A 6,592-nucleotide genomic window follows, 5' to 3' on the forward strand; every position below is an offset into this window, starting at 1 on the left:
TTTCCTAGGTGAGCATCACAACCATAAAATGGCTAAGTCTCGGAGTGTCAGCCTGTGGGTGCGAGGCAAACAAGTTGACCAACACAAGTTGGTAAGCCACTGAAACTTAGCTGAAGCATATGTACTTGGACAGTGCAAGACATGCTACTAAGGATGGTTGGTAGGGAGGCTCCAAAACAAAGCTAAGGAAAAAATTTTGAGGGTGTTGTAGCCGCTACAACACTTGGTGACACACTGGTAGAACTCCAGTTCTCCGTATGGACCTTGTTTCATGAAAAGCAAGTCTAACTCCTCCAGAAGTATTGTTCGATTCTCAGATCATCTTGGTTTCCACACTAGCTTGATTGAAAGATGTAGCACCTACCATGCTCTTGGTCGGTCAACACACATTCCAAGCCAAGTTAACATAGTTGTTTCAATTGGGGATGAGGGGTATATTGGTACACAAGCAATATGACTATTAGAGTTTAAGTTTCATCTCTGGTGTTGCTCCATTACTAGCAGGCTTGGATAGTACCCCGACGGAGTCACACAGGAATACAAACATCGCTCCGCTGCCAGTGAGCCTGTTCAGTACCCCGGCAGAGTTACTTGCATCACCTCTCAGAGTAGGAAGCCTCTCTCTTCTTTCTCCTTATTCGTTTTTTCAAAATTTTCACATTTCCGTTTTTTTTTTCAAAAATTGTGCATAGAACTTATTCATTTCAGAGGCGGAAGAGGGATCCCGACTTATTGAGAGTAGAAGAGGTTATTCCTTGAAAGAAATATTTTGTATATGCCTCTAACATACTTATTAAGTTTTCCCCCTCACCTTACTCTACTTAACTGGGATGACAAGGGTTAACCCAAAAAAAACCGACTAAAGTAGGTGGTACTAGTTAGCGTGCAAGCATTGTGTTTTCACCAAGGTTCACTTTGAACAGAACATATTTTCCATTGGTGTATCATTTACTGAAGACAACAAGTTCTACATAAAGAGACAGGACAATAGATAACCAAGTATTGATAGGTGTACAAGTCATGTTGTACTTTACCCTTCTTGTTTCAAGAGATGTGCACAGTTCCATGCGAAACTAACCTACAGATGTAAAAAAAGCAAACAAAAGAGAAAAAAGTAGAAGCAAACGCGAAAGAAAAGCAAGTAAGCAAAGTAAGAAGGCAAGCAAACAACAAACAAACATGCATGCAAGAAAACAAGTCATAAAGCAAACACTACTCCTACTCCTAAGCTAACGGTGCATGGGCCTGATCACGTGAAGTGATATTTCCAATGCAGCTACCAACACATTGGTTGACCCATGTTGGCGAAGGCATGGTTTGCGAACAGAACAGTTGCACGAACCAACAAACATGAAATATATAACAATGAAGACACACACACTCCGAGTTTAAATGCGTCCACAGAAAATAAAAAAGTGAAAGTGCATGACATGCACTCTGTGGACTTGCCATGGTGCTATGCTACACTGTGTGCAGATGTTAAGCATATGCACTCTCTTGACTGTGACATGCAAGAAAACGTGAGAAATATAGACAACTACGTCGCACAAGTGTGCTTGCCGTGTAAGATTCCTCCAATGCATGAGCGATGGGATCATGTAGTTTAAGTGGAGGAAGTGAAATCTATGTGTTATATTGATCTTCAATGCATATAGATGAGTGATGAGGAGCCTTGGGCGTTTCAACAATTCCCTAATCGGAAGTGAAACCAACCTCAGGACAGCGAGGGGGCCTAACATAACCATCATCTCAGGTTGAAATTCCTCGCCAGCCTGCGGGGTTTTGACTTCATTGACAAATAGATCATCATAAATAGGTGGCTTTGAAAGATTAACAATGATAGAATCAACATCGTGACTGAATACGTGAGTAAATGGATCATGGCAGCTACAATTAGAAAAATCATTAAGTTCATCGACATCCTCATGATCAGATAAATCAAACAGAGGGGTAGATGAGAAACAAGAATGTCTACCCTTTGTGTTTTCGAGAAAAAGAAGATGAAAAATCAAGTGGATTTTCAATGAAGATTTTTTCCTCTTTGCTGTCGAATGAAGGACTGATATCGGGTGTGTTCTGCGAATGATCAATAGTGAATGCATCCGTGGATGGATTTACACAAGGAAAATCAAAGATAGATGAATCACCAAAGATGTCAAGAAAAAGCGGAGGAGGCACGGACAGAAGGAGATCATCCTTTGCCGCAGGTTGATGTTCAGTTTCCCAGTCATACTCATCATAAATGATAGTGCAAGTTGGTTATGCAACACCAACTCCGTCAGTGGCTTGATCCTCATTCACAATAGGTGTAGAGTCCAGAACGGAAGAACACAAGATAGTGAAATCTGGAGGATCAACAGAATGTGAAGATGAAGGCTGAGGTAACAAATGCATGTGACAACCCATGGGCTTCGCAACCAAATATGCGTGAAAATTGAGAGAAGTGATGATGGGAGGATGTGATAGTTGAACAAACGAGTGTGCATGTTCTCCCACATCACTCTATGGTGGTGGAGTTGTTTTATGAGGGGAAGGCGGACAGTCAGTTGTGACAACAATTGTGTCCGCTTTTGATTGCGTAGCTCCATCATTGAAGTATTCTGAGTGGGGTTTGAACTTCAACTTCATCTTGGGATAGAATTATTTATGAAGGTAATATTTAAATATGTCCCAAATATATTGGAATTTCATATGGTTTTTCAGAGCTTCAAACTGAAGTACATAGAACCGTTGCCAAAAATCCATAGGCGATTCATGCAGAGTCTTCCATTGTTTTAACAATTTTTTGTCAAGAGTTTCAGGATAAAAATTATGGAAAGTAGATTCAATTAGATCACAAAATTGCTTAAGTGAGTGCACACAATCGTGAGGCAAGTTGCGGCACCATCGTTCTAAGGATTCGCGAAGTGTGGGTGAAAGCAACAAGCTGACCTTGACTTCATAAAACTCATTTGCATCCTCTAAGAATGCAAGGAAGTCAATTAAGTGCTCATGCCAGACCACTTCTCCTTCACCATCGTACATGAATTCTGACAAGAGATCATAAAACTCCCTCATGATGTCGACAAGTTGAGCATTAGATAGACATTGCAGAGGGAGGACTCTAATGATATCCATGACAGATGTGCGAAGATTCAAAACATGATGTGAGGAGTCAACTTGTCATCTGGACCTCCTTCTAGTGCCAAAAATGTTGACGGTGTCAGGGGATCTCCCTATTAAGAAATCCCAACTAGAACTCAGACCGTTTGGTATAGGAGTCCCAGTAGTGGAGTAGTATGTTATCGCCTTGATTTCTTTGCACACATAGGTAAGTAAGATGTCCTTGTTGGTAGCAAGGGTGTGACCTTTTCAGCAAGTCAAGGAAGGTGCATGACAGGTTCTAACACACGAAACGAAGGAATGAGTGTGCCTATTAGAAACCTATGATAGCATGCAACTTGAAAGGGAACACATGAGCAAAAATACATCATAAGTTGGTAAGCAGGATAGCTGATGATCCAAAGTGATGGTTATAAAAACAACACATTTCGATAAGATTCATACAAACATATACAGAGAAGTCTATACATACATGTGTAAACAACAACTACATATATCATTAGAGTAACCAAGATAACTAAAATACAATAACAACATATGCATGAAACGTGCTAACTATGTTATATTAAGAGAGTGAAACATCCAATCATACATACAACCATGACGAACCACTAGTCCCTATAGTGGAATGTTATAGTCACTGCCGCCTGCTCCTCCAAAGAGATGTGCTAGCTCTACACTTTGGAGAATCCAAGGCTCGTTATAATACACTCCAAGCTTTCTCTAAGTTACACCTACAAGAATCTTGGCTCCCAAAAGCCTGTACAATGAGTTATGAGGTTCTATAAATAACAAAGGGTGGGGTGACCCTTGGCATTCCCCTTTGTGACTCTTCACCTACCCTCATGACTCTTCAACTACTACATGACTATTACATTCTACTATCGACACTTGGTCTTTCACTTTTACAACATGTTACATTACAATCTGCACATGTACCCATGTGAGAAAAAATAGGCTTGAGAAAGCCATCCAAGCATCACTAAGACTCGAACAACTGTGGGAAGACCAACTCTTCGACATCCTCGTGATGATTGACAGTGGCGCACTGATGACAGGCTTGGTAATCCGTGATGGTGTCCATGTACTTTATGGTGACATCCTTCTAAAAGTGAACTCTTGCCTCCGTTGCATCTGGGTACACTGATTTGGCACCTCTGTCCAACTCGTCTGATAACATGCGCATCATAGCCTTGAGTGCAGCCAAACCAACAACATACTAGTGCATAGTGTCTGCGCTGATCTCCAAGTTTGCGCTGGTTTCTATGCACATCAACTCATTAATGTACATGTTTAGCTCTAGTCGGACTTGGTTCTTTGTCTTCACCTCAATGAGTGTGGCAATGGATGGGATCGCATGCGTGTGCACAATGACATCAATGCTCCTGAATACTTGTGCATGTGAATCCTCCAAACTGGTGATGAACTGCGAGAGTTCCTCGTAGTTCCGGATTTGACTCCGGATGCATTCCTTCAACTCTATCGCCTTTGGCTTCATGAAGTTTGTCAAGTGAAATGGGGCTCCCTTGTACCTCATTGTCCATGTTTTCATGTGATCGACAACAATGTGCAGATATGATAAGATGTGTGCTCTCCTAGCACAGTGTTGTTGCCAATTGTTGACATGGACAACTAACTTATACAGGGTGACGAATCTTGAATACAATGTCTGCATGACTGTCTCGAGAGATGATACTTCATTCAATATCGCCTCAAATTTGCTCTGGTAGATGATGTAACATGTTCTCCTCCCTGCTTGGCCGCTTGTAACTCCTTAGCCATGTGCTTGTTCTATGCTATCAAGAATCGAAAACTCGAGATGGTGGCTTCGACATATGCTCTAGTAGCATCAGCCAATGTTGATGGATGCTTATGCACATCGGACATGATCACTCATTCTTCAAACCGCGCAGGAGATACATGGGCATCCGTAGAAGGCACTCTACGTGACTGCATAACTCTATGTTGTGACTCGTCGAAAGATATGTTGTGCATCTCCGCCTCCAGATTGTCTTCAAGGATCTCTATGTCTCCTCAATCGCTTGGGACTTGCTCTGCTTCTAGATCTGGTGAAGCCGGTGGGGTGACCTCTTGGTCTTGAGGCATGAGGTCAATATCTTGATCTAACTCTAGCTGAACCATATCCGTATCCATGTGCTCTAGCATCTGTTCAATCTCTTGAGACAAGTCCTTCTCCTACGACTACTCACCCTGTCTTCTCTGTGCCAGTTGCTCGGATGAGTCTATAACATGTATGGGTGCAATTTCATAAATCTGTGCATGTTGTGCCTCCTGTTGTACCTGTTCCTGTTGCACTTCTTTCAGTCTTCTATGCAACTCCTGTTCTTCCCTGAGTTGTCGCTTCAACTCCTGCATATCCTTTTCTGTTTCCTCCATACTTTGTTTCTCTATACTTCTGTCGCGTTGTCACCTCTTAGCCTCAATCTCTAAAGCTGCTTTCAACATAAGTGGATTTGCTTTGAACTTGCAGCTTTGCTCTACCTCTGCACTTTCAACAAAACTTCTCTTGCCTTGGTCATGCGCAGGTCTGTTACCCTCTGCTGCTGCTGATGATGCTTCTCTCTGAGATGCTCCTTCTTTCTGCTTTTCTAACCACTCTACAACTATGCTGACCGGTTCATTGAGCCTTGAGAATTGATAGAAATATCTCCATGGGTCTTCCTCAGGCCACTGACACACCTCGTGGATCCAAGGATGTTTCACTCTCGCACAGTGGTCCTTCACTAAGCAATGCGGGTCATACGGATTGAAACTTCTAGTTCCAAAGGTGAATATTTTGAATTCCTCAATCTCGGCCTCAACATGCTTGAGGTTCTATATCTCATACAACTCGATCCACAAAGGAAGATTGGGCCAAGGTGCCTTCTTCTTTTTGTGCAGTCTCGCTGACAATCTTGTCGAAATGTGATATGAAACTTCTTGCATGACAAGCTTGTTCATGGAAAACTTCGATAAACACATGCAGAGCCTTCTCCACATTGTACATCCATATGAAGGTTCTAAGGGGTGAGGCATACCAATCTACTATGTCAATCAATGCCTCCATCCCTGCCTGCGACATGCAAGGTGGATCCTGTTCAAATATCATCTTGTACACCGAGGTGACGAAGTGGTCTGATAACTATATGATAACTCCCTTGTAGCTAAATTTGGTGAAAAACCTGCAATAAGTGTGCACAGAGGTTCTCGAAGGTGTCCATGCCCAACCCAAGCCTGGGAACTGCTAACAGGCATAGACTACATCCAATATGTAAGTCGACATATATATCTTCTCTTGCTGACCCTTGGGTAGATGCCATACTTTTGCTACCTGTTCCTTCAACCTGAGAGACAACATGTTGGACCAGTTGCAAGGTCTTCCTTCATTGACCAGTTGATCCAACATGATCACCCAACTCTGCAGGAAGGTTTCTGTGCTCTCTTGGCCATATAAGTGGCATGCAAAGATGATCAAGAGATGATATGCCTT

Source organism: Pinus tabuliformis, chromosome 9 (assembly GCF_031772625.1).
Source record: "Pinus tabuliformis cultivar Carrire ecotype Pingquan chromosome 9, CPIR1, whole genome shotgun sequence".
NCBI classification, from domain to species: domain Eukaryota; kingdom Viridiplantae; phylum Streptophyta; class Pinopsida; order Pinales; family Pinaceae; genus Pinus; species Pinus tabuliformis.